We start from the raw sequence: 12165 nt of genomic DNA on the forward strand, positions 1-12165 counted from the left end.
AATAAACCTAATAGCTACCGACCAATCAGCCTGACCAGCTGTGTAGGCAAAATTCTTGAAAGAATAATCAGTAATAGACTCTCCACATTCTTGGAGATAACATCAAAATTACCAAAAGAACAAAATGGATTCAGGAAATTTAGACAAACGACAGACCACCTAATCAGATTAACCGAAACCATAATAGATAGCTTCGATAAAAAATAATGTACTGTCGCTTGCTTCCTTGATATCGAGAAAGCATTCGACACTGTTTGGCACAATGGTCTAAGGTTCCGAATTAATGAAATGGAACTACCGTGAGGAATTCTTCGCTGGTTATCTAAACTTTTTGTAAAATAGAAAGTGTAGAGTAAATGTTGAAGGAACATTTTCTGAATACTTTACTCCAGAAGCTGGTGTCCCTCAGGGAGGGGTGGTTAGCCCTATACTCTTCATCATGTATGTAAACAATATGCTACTGAGGGATCCTAATCATGGATTATCTTCACAGTTCGCAGATGATGTGGCAGTCTGGAAAAGTGCCGCAACACCCACGATAGCAGCCACTAACATACAACCGCAACTAAATAGAATAAGTGAATACTGTCAAAAATATAGAATAAAAATAAACACAACTCGTAGTCTTTACGAAATTGGCAAAACACAAAAAACAACAGCCAGAATTATATATGAATGGCACACTACTCCAGATTGCCCCATCGGCAAAATTTTTAGATCTGACCTATGATTCAAAACTAACTTGGATCAATCATATGAACGAAATTAAAAATAAAGTCTGGCGAAGAACTAACTATGCTAGGAGTCTAACTGGTAAAAACAGTGGAGAATCTACAGATAACATACTAAAAATCTATAAAACATATATTAGATCTGTAATAGATTATGCAGCTCCAGCATGTATAACTGTAAACAATAAAATAATTAAAACCAAACTACAAACAATCCAAAACGCACTTCTCACAACTGCATACAGAGTTCCAAGAACGATATCATCTCAGTTCATTCATAAATACTCGAACATACCAACCATACCAGATACAATCCTACATAGTACAATAATGTACTTTAATAAGAATTGGATGAAAAACGAATTACTATGCGAACTAGACAGGTACCTCATACATGATGAAGCTAGTCCTAAATATCTCTCCTCAGTTAACTTATATTTTAAATATAAAAATAAATAATAAAAATAATATATGTATATATATATACATTAATATATATATATATATATATTAAATAATAAAAATAATATATATATATATTAAATGATAAAAATAATATATATATATATTAAACAATAATAAAAATGCCACCAACAAACTTGACATTCAGCTGACAGAATAAAATAATTACTATATATGAGCCACAATACATGTACATTGCCCTGAAAAGGATCAAAATAATATTCAGTTCTACAATTATAAATACCATTCCGACAAGAACATAAGTACGAGGAGGAGGAAGAGGTCATAGAGAATCTTACCCTCCAGGGTATGAACTTTTCTTACCCAAACACCGAAAGAGATTCCAGTTAAAAATACCTACCGCAAATTTTAACATATATCATGAACTCTCTCAACCATGGATAAATTCGTAGTACTACACATCAATATCCAGGGTGCTATGAGATTGAAGATATAACAAACTCCATATAACCAGATGTTTTTGTAATTAGTGAAACTGCCCTCTATAACTACCATAGATTCAAAATAAAAGGATACTCCATTATCAGACACGACAGGAAGGATAAAAGATATCCCAACCGAGGAATTTTATTATTGTACAGAACTGAACTTATAGTTCAGGAACTTAAACTACCTTCCTCTAACAAATCAGTAATCATAAACATAAGAACGTAAAATAATACTGACGTAACTGTGGCGGGCATTTATTGCTCGCCGAGCAAAGTATTAGATGCAAATCTTTTGCATTCCATATATAATCAAAATCCCAATATAGTAATTACAGGAGATTTAAATAGTAAACATTTAACATTCAACTGTAGATGTACAAACCCTAATGGTAAAATACGTTATTAATTTCAAACTGAAACTAATATCATATTATTAAATGATGCAACACCGACACATACCTCGTACGCACGTGGCACCAGTGAAATACTGGACCTATGTTCGTACAATGAGTCATAAATTTGTAAACTTTCATGTTGGTCACGATTTAGACAGTGACCACTTCCCAGTTTGGTGTATCTTCAATCTCACTCCCAACTTAAACAAAATTAAAGATAAACTAAATTATAAAAAAAAAAAAGCTAATTAGCCACTATTTCAAACTGTCAAACTAAACTTTACCACTTGAAGTACTACATTTTGCCGCGGAAGCATCAGATATAGATGCGTATTGTCATATAATCTCTGCGTGTCTGAAACATACAGCTCAATACCGAAACAAAAACACTTCACAACAACACACTCATGGCAACCACATCAAGAAATAATACACTTTATTAAAGACAGAAGAAAACTACGCAGACAGTACATACAAAATCGAAACCCCGCACTAAGAACACAAATAAACACTCTAAGAAATTAGATAAGACATCTAATCCGACAACGAAAACAAGATAACTGGGACAACTTCTGTTCAGAACTAAATCACAAAACAGATAAAAACAATTCTGGACACGCTTAAAAAGATATACGAATACAGGATCAAGAAACAAAGAATACCCACAACTCGAACTAGATGAAAAAACAGTGTACACTAACATGGAAAAAGCTGAGGTCTTTCAAAAACGTTCAAAACTCTTCATGAACCAGAATGAACAGATACTTCTATAATACAGTCAATAATTTTATTGATCACAACAAAAGCGTGCACACACCTATATTCCCAGTAAACACATTAATAAAACCAGAGAAAACAATAGACTGGAGCACTCATCAACTAATAAAAGACATCACAGTAATGGAAGTAGAAAATGCTATTAAAAACACGAAAAACAAAGCTCCTGGAGTAGATGGTATCCAAGCTGTCCTCCTAAAACACGGCACTCAGAGATTATTCGAGCACCTAATAGCATTATTTAACCTATCATTATCAGCTGTATATATCCCCGTTTCTTGGAAGGAAGCAGTAATATTAATGTTCCAGAAAGAAGGAAAGCCAGAGAATAAACCAAACAACTACCAGTTGTATCGGCAAAATTTTAGAAAGAATAATTAGTAACCGACTATCTATATACTTAGAAGTAAATTTAAAATTACCCGAAATTCAAAACAGATTTAGAAAATACAGACAAACTACATACTACTTAATTAGACTAACAGAATCAATTACAGACAGCTTCAATAAAACTGAACGCACTGTAGCTTGCTTTCTCGACATTGAGAACGCATTTGACACAATATCACATAATGGATTACGTCATAGGTTAAAGGAAATGGCTTTACCCCAGGGAATTATTCACTATCTATCCAACTTCCTGGAAAACAGAACGTGCAAAGTAGATGTGAATGGGGGGTCCTTTTCACCCAGGCTCAGTGTCCTTTTCACCCAGAGTTTTGCTGATGATGTAGCGGTCTGGAAAAGTGTTCCCACTCCTTCAATAGGAGTTCCGCCAGAAATATAGGAGTGGTAGTCCACCCAAGCTAGTTAGACTGCTACTTCTGCAAAATTTCAAGATTTAACTTATGATACAAAATTAACGTAGATACAGCATCGAAACAATATCCTGATACGAATCTGGAAGAGAGCAAATTATGCAAGAATTCTTTCAGGTAAACACCCAGGAACATCACCAGACAATATAATAAAAATCTACAAAACATACATCAGAAACGTAATAGACTACGCATCTCCTGCCTGGATAAACATATCACCCAAACAATTACACAAACTACAAAGAATACAAAACTCAAAACTTCAGCCTATAAAGTACCACATAGCACTTCATCCACATTCATGTACAAGTATGCAAACATAGAGACAATATCTGTAAAACTGTTGTATAATGCACTAAACTATTTATAAAGAATTGGCATGATGAACATAGTCCTAAGTACACATCTCCTATAAATATACATTAAAGAAATATAAAACAAGCTGGCCACCATGCAATAGACACTTAAATCTAGGTTTTATTTTATCATTATTATTCTTATTATTAGTAGTACTATTTCATATATATGGAAAAAGAAAATAAAAAGGAAAAGAAAAAAAAACCTTTTCCCGACCATACATGGACGCTGCCCTGAAACGGGCCTGAGTACGGCCCAAAGTTATATCAAATGCCACATCCTAAGTATAGACGCCATCGTACGGGATGGAGGAAGAGGTCTAGTGCACCTGACCCTCCAGGGTATTCCACATAATTACTCAAATACCAACACAGAGAAAGCTCAGCATCGATAAAACTTTTACAATTATTTAAATTTTTATGAATACGTAGAAAAAATAATCAATTATAATAATATTTGATGAAGCACCAGCAGAAATAAGTTCAAACCAACTCGCAAAGTAAATAGTTTTAACCCCAAACTGTATTGACCTTCAATATCTATCCAGTAACTTTCACGACAAATTCGCAGCTCAGGAACAAGATGAAAGTTCATTGTGAGATTCTGATAAAAATCATTATTTTAATCCAATCAGAATAAGAATCATTAGCAACCAGTTACAAATATTGTCAATCTATAGAAACCAAACTACAAGGCAAATAATAACGGCTCACATTCAGAACGAACTATAGAAATTATTTACAAATATTGTAAACTGTATAAACCAAACTACAAGGCAAAGGATAACGACTCACACCCAAAACAAACACTAAGAATCAGTTATAAATATTGTCAAACTGTAAAAATTAAAGGATAACGGCTGACACCCAGAACAAACATTAGCAGTAAGTTACAAAAGTTGTCAAACTGTAAAAATTAAAGGATAACGGCTAACACCCAGAACAAACACTAAGAATCAGCTACAAATATTGTCAAACTGTAAAAATTAAAGGATAACGGCTGACACCCAGAACAAACACTAAGAATCAGTTACAAATATTGTCAAACTGTAAAAATTAAAGGATAACGGCTGACACCCAGAACAAACACTAAGAATCAGTTGCAAATGTTGTCAAACTGTAAAAATTAAAGGATAACGGCTGACTGTAAAAAAGTAAAGGATAGCCCAGAACAAACACTAAGAATCAGTTGCAAATGTTGTCAAACTTTAAAAATTAAAGGATAACGGCTGACACCCAGAACAAACACTAAAAATCAGTTACAAATGTTGTCAAACTTTAAAAATTAAAGGATAACGGCTGACACCCAGAACAAACACTAAGAATCAGTTACAAATATTGTCAAACTGTAAAAATTAAAGGATAACGGCTTACACCCAGAACAAATAGTGACAAATAGTTACGAACATGGTTAAACTGTAGATATTAAATTATAAAAGAAAGGATAACGGCTGACACCCAGAACAAACACTCTAATGTTAGAGTAAGCGAAGAAAAACAATTTTAGGGAATTGGTCGCAATTCCTCCCCAAAAAAAAAAAAAGAAAAGAAATCCTAACTTTAAAATATTACTGTTCCAATCACAGAATTTCGGTACGCCCGGGCGTGAAGATGGATGATTGCTATAGTGGATAACCAGCGATATTTTTGTTTGCACAATTCCTTTCAAGAATCAATTCTCCAGTCGATTTATTAATACTATCGATTTGCCAAGTCCAGCTTTCGTTATGGAAAACGAAAGACAGTGAAGAGTCCAGTTAGCCACAGATATCGAGTATTGGTTAAATCTAATAAAGAAACACATTAGACTTCAGCAACTATGTCGTAACATCTCAATCATGTGACAGAAATCATGAATCATGTACCTAAATTTCTCTAAACAGGATAGAATTGCTTATACATTGACAGTTGTTTCCATTCTTAGGAATAAATACACTTCCTGCTTCAACATTATCGTTTATTGACCTTATAAGTACCACAAAGGGTTAAATTTGCTGCTAAAAGCAGGGTTTCGATAATCGTGGCGAGAAGAAAAAAAATATTGTTTAGCAAACAAACTTTCGTATTACACATAAAGAGAATGTTAGTTATCAGAACTTAAATATTAGAAACGTTTATTTCAAGTTTACATATATATGGAAGATCTCTCTTAAATTGAAAACAATAAAAATCCATTATTTCACTATTTACATTGTTTCATCTCCTGACTCTTAATATTTACATTGTTGGATGTTTAGCCCTGAATTTCTGTTAAACCATTGTTTTTAATTTTTCAAATTAGGTTTAGTTGAAGACCTTGTATTGTCTTACTTGTATAAGGCCCGGCACAGCCAGGTGGGTTAAGGCGTTCGACTCGCGGCCGCACCAAATATGCTCACCCTTTCAAACGTTGGAGCATTATAATGTGATTGTGAATCCCACTATTCGTTGGTAAAAGAGTAGCCCATGAGTTGACGGTGGGTGGTGATGACTAGCTGCCTCTTGTCTTACACTACTAAATTAGGGACGGTAGGACAGATAGCCCTCGTGTAGCTTTGTGCGAAATTCAAAAAACAACTCTATTTGTATTGTTTAAGAACAGGTTGTAATAATTTTCATTTGTTCTTTTTCAATAGTCCAAGGTGGAAAGTAAGTATACATCACTCCCTCAACATTAAGGTCAATAATGAAATACAAAACAATAGTTTTATTTCGACATATTTCTCTATCTGTATGGTGCGTCCTGTAAGAACAAAACTTCGTTCAATTGTACTAACAAATTAAAACCTTGGACCAGACGGGATTCGGACCGCTAATTCTACTTACTAAACTTCTACATTTTCCCTCAATCTGTATTTTATTTATTAAAGATTTAAGGCTTGTATAGTTAGAGCGTTCTTGACTAAATATTTTAAAAATCAATGAACATTTACCAATAACATGACTATTTTATTGTTTTAAAAGACCATAAGCTACAGAGCTTGGAGGCTTGCAAGTTAAGGAGCTCGACTCGTAATCCGAGGGTCGTGGGTTCGAACCCCCGTCGTATCAAACATGCTCGCCCATTTATTTCGTGCTTTAAGTCCCATTATTCGTTGGTCAAAGAGTAACCCAAGAGTTGGCGGTAAGTGATGATGACTAGCTGCCTTCCATCAAGTCTATCCCTATGGAATTAGTGGTGGCTCGTGCAAATAGCCCTGGGTAACATTGCGCGAAATTCAAACCAAACTAGTAATTTGGATATCATTAAAATGGCTACAGAGTTTACAGTTATAGAACACAAAATGAAATTAATAATCAATACTATAACTAATTTAAGAAAAATCGTAGGTTGAGGGGATAAGTAGAAATAAAGAGAAAGTCCCTGTTATAAAAGTCGTAAATTTACGTCTACATTCTAACGTTTCATCACCTAATATCTCGAGAAGTTTGAAAACCTTCAGAATAAAAACCACGTTTTTCTTTAAAAATCTCGGATATTCTGAAAACGTATCTCAATGGATTTAGAAGAATGTTCGATAAATCTTCTATACTTACGAGTTTGTTTTTTTTTTAAGTATCCTTAAATATAGAAACAGCATCAACAAAGTTAACGAGAATATAACAAAATATTCGTCACGTTGCAATGAAAGCTAATAAAATTTGTTGAAAGGAAAAAGAAACCAAAACTTAAACCAAGCGTTTTTCTTCTCAAGTTAAGAATAAGTCTTATCCAATTTTCACCCGTTAAGAATGACAGAAAGTTTGATTGTTCAATTTTTCAAAATAAAAAAAAAACTGATGAAATGTTTTTCAAGCCTGAAAAAACAAAAAAAATATTTGTTTTTTTAATTTCAGTTATGAATATAAAATCCTAAGAATTTTTGTGTTTCAACAAAAACTGTATAAATGAAGTTAAGTAAACAATATACGATACAATTATTCTAGTAACGGTCATAAAAAACGGAGTACCTCAATATTCTAAGCGACTGGTATCGCTACTTTGTTAGGTTCAGAAGGAAACATACCTAGTTATTTGAAAACTGACTAGAAAACTCATTGTCTTCCCCATAGAAAATTATTCATAACCACGAAAAGGTTTACTTATTCTAAGACTTAAGTTAATGTATCCACGCTATTACAAGTTGTTTACCATTATTATATTAACGACGAGCATCCCAAGAAATTCATTGTTACGTTAACACAGTAACACACCCGATTACCATATGGATATCCTTCTAGAGTTCATTTGTTTTCGTAACTAACAAAACGAACTATATTTTTGTTCGTGACGACGAGAAACCCCACTTGAAGTAAAGATGTATCTCAGGACGGCTGGTATGGATAGGTATTGACACTCTTACTAATATAGCAGAGAACAACGTATCGACTTTCTTCGGTCATCTTTGGATTAACCGACCTTCGTTTATTTAGCAAAAGTTATCGTAGCTGCGAGATTCCCCAAAGAAAAACATTATTAATACATTATTTTCACAGAGAGCCTCCTTATCAGAATAATACGTAATAACAAAAACTCAAATAAACTTCATTCTCCGAGCACTCGTCTCTTGTTGGACGGGTCAGTTTTTTTATACGCTCAGATACATTGTTCAGGACAAAGACGTGGTTTAGTTAAGCGTCAACGATATGTTTGTACAGAGTGAATACATTCAATTAGAAGCTGTTTCCCATAAAAGTAGAAACACAACACACATATAGACAATTTAATATACTAAACCGGTATCGTCTTCCAGTCTCCTGAACAGCATCGTATAACAACACCATATTGAAGAAACGTTTATATCTGATTGTTTACAATGATACTAACTTTACAATCGAAAGAGCTTTCAGATGGCACAAAGATACGTCTGCGGAATTATACTACTAGAAACCGGGTTTCGATTCCCATGCTGAGCAGAACACAGATAGCTCTTTCTTGTAGCTTTGAGCTTAATAACAAACAGCGATAGCTGAAGACTGTTTCAACCTGAATTTGTGGGCATTTTTTAATAAACTGAAGCTGAACCTGTACTGGTGTAAAACGTTTCGTAACCGGCGATCCTTCTCTCTACTGGTAGGAAACGTTCTTTCATACAACTTAAAGAAGATACAACTAGAATGTGCTCATCTGAAAGAACTAATACGGTGGTTTTCTACTACCAATTTATACATGATACGTAATTACAGTTATTTACATGTATCCACTGATCGTTTCAGTGATATACATTCACTTCCTGATGTATTTTATTATAACATTCTATACCAAGCGGTCAGGAAACCTGACGAAATGTTGCCAACAAATAGGCCTGACACTGGTAACTAAAGTCACATGAACTTATGGATAAATTAAGAAGAATTTAAAAAGCAAACAAAAGAAACTAAATATCAGACTACACGATCCAACAGGACAAAAGTAGACGATTTATAGAATAAAGTTATTAAACTAATGAAAAAAAGAACCACTCAGAGAGCAGAATCCTCTTCCACTAGGGAAAGAGGTCACACAAGAACCATCAAAGAAGTTTTCCATATCGTAGCTCACCAACCGAATTCAAAAAAAGAACATGAAACAGCCCTTCATAACGACATCCAAGCCACAACGTCAGATAGTATAGGTTAAAATGCTTAGAAACATAAATACAAACACATAAGCGTTTTTAAGTACTCCATGCTCATGAGTTTATTTGTTTGTTTTGAATCTCGCGCAAAGCTACACGAAAGCTATCTACGTTAACCGCCCCTAATTTTCTAGTGTAAGGCTATAGAGCAGGCAGCCAGTCATCACCACCCACCGCCAACTCTTGGGCTACTCTTTTACTAACGAATAGTTGTATTGACAATCACATTATAACTTCCCACGGCTGAAAGGGGCGAGCATGTTTGGTGTGAGTGGGATTCGAAGCCGCGGCCCTCAGATTACGAGTAGAGTGCCTTAACCACCTGGCCATGCCGGGCATTCATTGATCGTGAGAAGCGTGTCTTAGCTTATAGCAAAGCCACATTGTGCTATCTGCTGTGTCCACCGAGGGAAATCGAACTCCTAATTTTAGCGTTGTAAATCTGTAGACTCACCGATGTCCCAGCGAGGAACTCGTGAGAAGCGAGTATTTTTATTATATTCTGAACCCGTTTTCTTGTTTATTTCTCCGAACAGGGTTAACTGTTTCCACCATACAGCGGTAAATTTGAAGACTCTCAACGCTAAATATAAAGTTTCGATACCCGTGTTGGGTAGAGCGCACATAGCCCAGTCTTGCGCTTAATAGAATCACGCGCTAAAATTTTCAAATAAACAATCCATCTACACAAATCTAATAAATAAATAACTCGACACTATCTTCCTGCGTTATTAATGATAGACCCAGATGGATGGATGTTTCTTCCTGCGTTATTAATGATGGACCCAGATGGATGGATGTTTCTTCCTGCGTTATTAATGATGGACCCAGATGTATGTATAGCTCTTCCTGCGTTATTAATGATGACCCAGATGGATGGATGTTTCTTCCTGCGTTATTAATGATGACCCAGATGGATGTATAGTTCTTCCTGCGTTATTAATGATGACCCAGATGGATGTGTATTGATTGGTCTTCCTCGTGAGAAATAAAATAATTTCGAAAAAGTTATTTTATTTCTTAAGAATATTCACCGAGGAAGTTTAATGAGAATAAAATATTTAAAGAAAAAGAAAGAAAATAAATATAAATAAAAAAACTTTTTCATCTCGGCTGAAAGACAGCCTATTGGCTAAAACGTTATAGCCAGCTGCCAATCTTCTGGTAAATTTAAAAGAAACGATTTCGCCTCCTTCGCAAAATAAAGAAAGAGAAACAGAAGTCTTAACCAAAAGCAATAAATTCAAAAGGATAATATTCACCGAGGGGATTAGGAATATATACTTTTTTGTTGTTGTTTTTATTTTTAGTGTTTGTAGCTGAAGTCGTTAAGAAGGGGCCGTCTTACAAAGCTAATGGCTCGAAGAAGAAAAGAATGGAGAAAATACTAGAAACGGAACAAATAAGTTCAAATATAGCGTCTAAGAATTCAATCAAAATGTTTTCCACGTTAATGTGATGTTGTGTTTGAACTAGGACAATGTTTCTTTCACCACATCCGCCCAATAAGGGGAAGCGAAGTGACAATACAAACCGTCTCATCGAACCTGTAATTAGAGTGTGATACGAAATGTATTTTACTTTTATCTTGTTGTATAACTAAATATCTTAAATGAGTGACACAGCGGTATGTCTCGGGACTTATACTGCAAGACACCGAGTCTCGATACCATGAGACAGAGCACAGGTAATCCCTTGTGTAGCTTTCCATTTACGAAAAGCAGTAAAACAAATGAGCTATCTTCGCAAGAGGATTCTTTTATTGATTTCTGATCTAAGTAATTAGCTAAATGGGTTCAGACGCTCGTGACGGTTACCATGGTCGTCTTCCATTAACCACACGACAGTTTCCCATTCTATAAAGAAGGCGCAAGTTGGTCATGTATCACAGTTATGGATGTCAGAGATGGCTGGATCTCAAAGTTGCAATATCGTTAAACTACTGACGCATTCTACGATTCGGGTTCGAAATATACCACGTACATTAAATAATGAATGTGTTTAAAGGGTCAATTTCTTTTGCGTGACTTCCTTCTGGTCCGTAATTCAAAAACAGGGAGAGCAGCATATAGTCCGAGTAACTTCCACCTAAGACACTCAATAAATTTAGTGCTGACCTCAACTATAGACGACGCCCCTTCTTTTCATAAAGGGCGCATGTTGTATCTTGACGGATTTCCCAACTCGTGTTTGTAAATTAATTATAATGTCGCTGTTGTATTTCTGATCTATGTAACTGGTTCTATTAAAGTGTTAGAAACCTGCTAACAGCACCGGTCCGACAAACAGGATTTGCGAAATAAAAACAAAGTCTAAATATTGCAATATAATCTACTACTTTTCCATAACAGTACTGTTGCACTTAATAAAGTCAGAATGAACGTTGATATAAACTAACAGTAGTAATTAACTGAATAAAGTCAGAAGGAACGTTGATATAAACTAACAGTAGTAATGAACTGAATAAATTCACAAAACAAATTGATATAAACTAATAGTACTGCTGAACTTAAAGTGAGAAGGAACGTTGATATAAACCAACAGAAGTAATGAACTGAATAAATTCAGAAAAAACATTGATATAAACTAACAGTAGTAATG

The sequence above is a fragment of the Tachypleus tridentatus genome, chromosome 1 (genome assembly GCF_004210375.1).
Source record: "Tachypleus tridentatus isolate NWPU-2018 chromosome 1, ASM421037v1, whole genome shotgun sequence".
NCBI classification, from domain to species: Eukaryota; Metazoa; Arthropoda; class Merostomata; order Xiphosura; family Limulidae; genus Tachypleus; species Tachypleus tridentatus.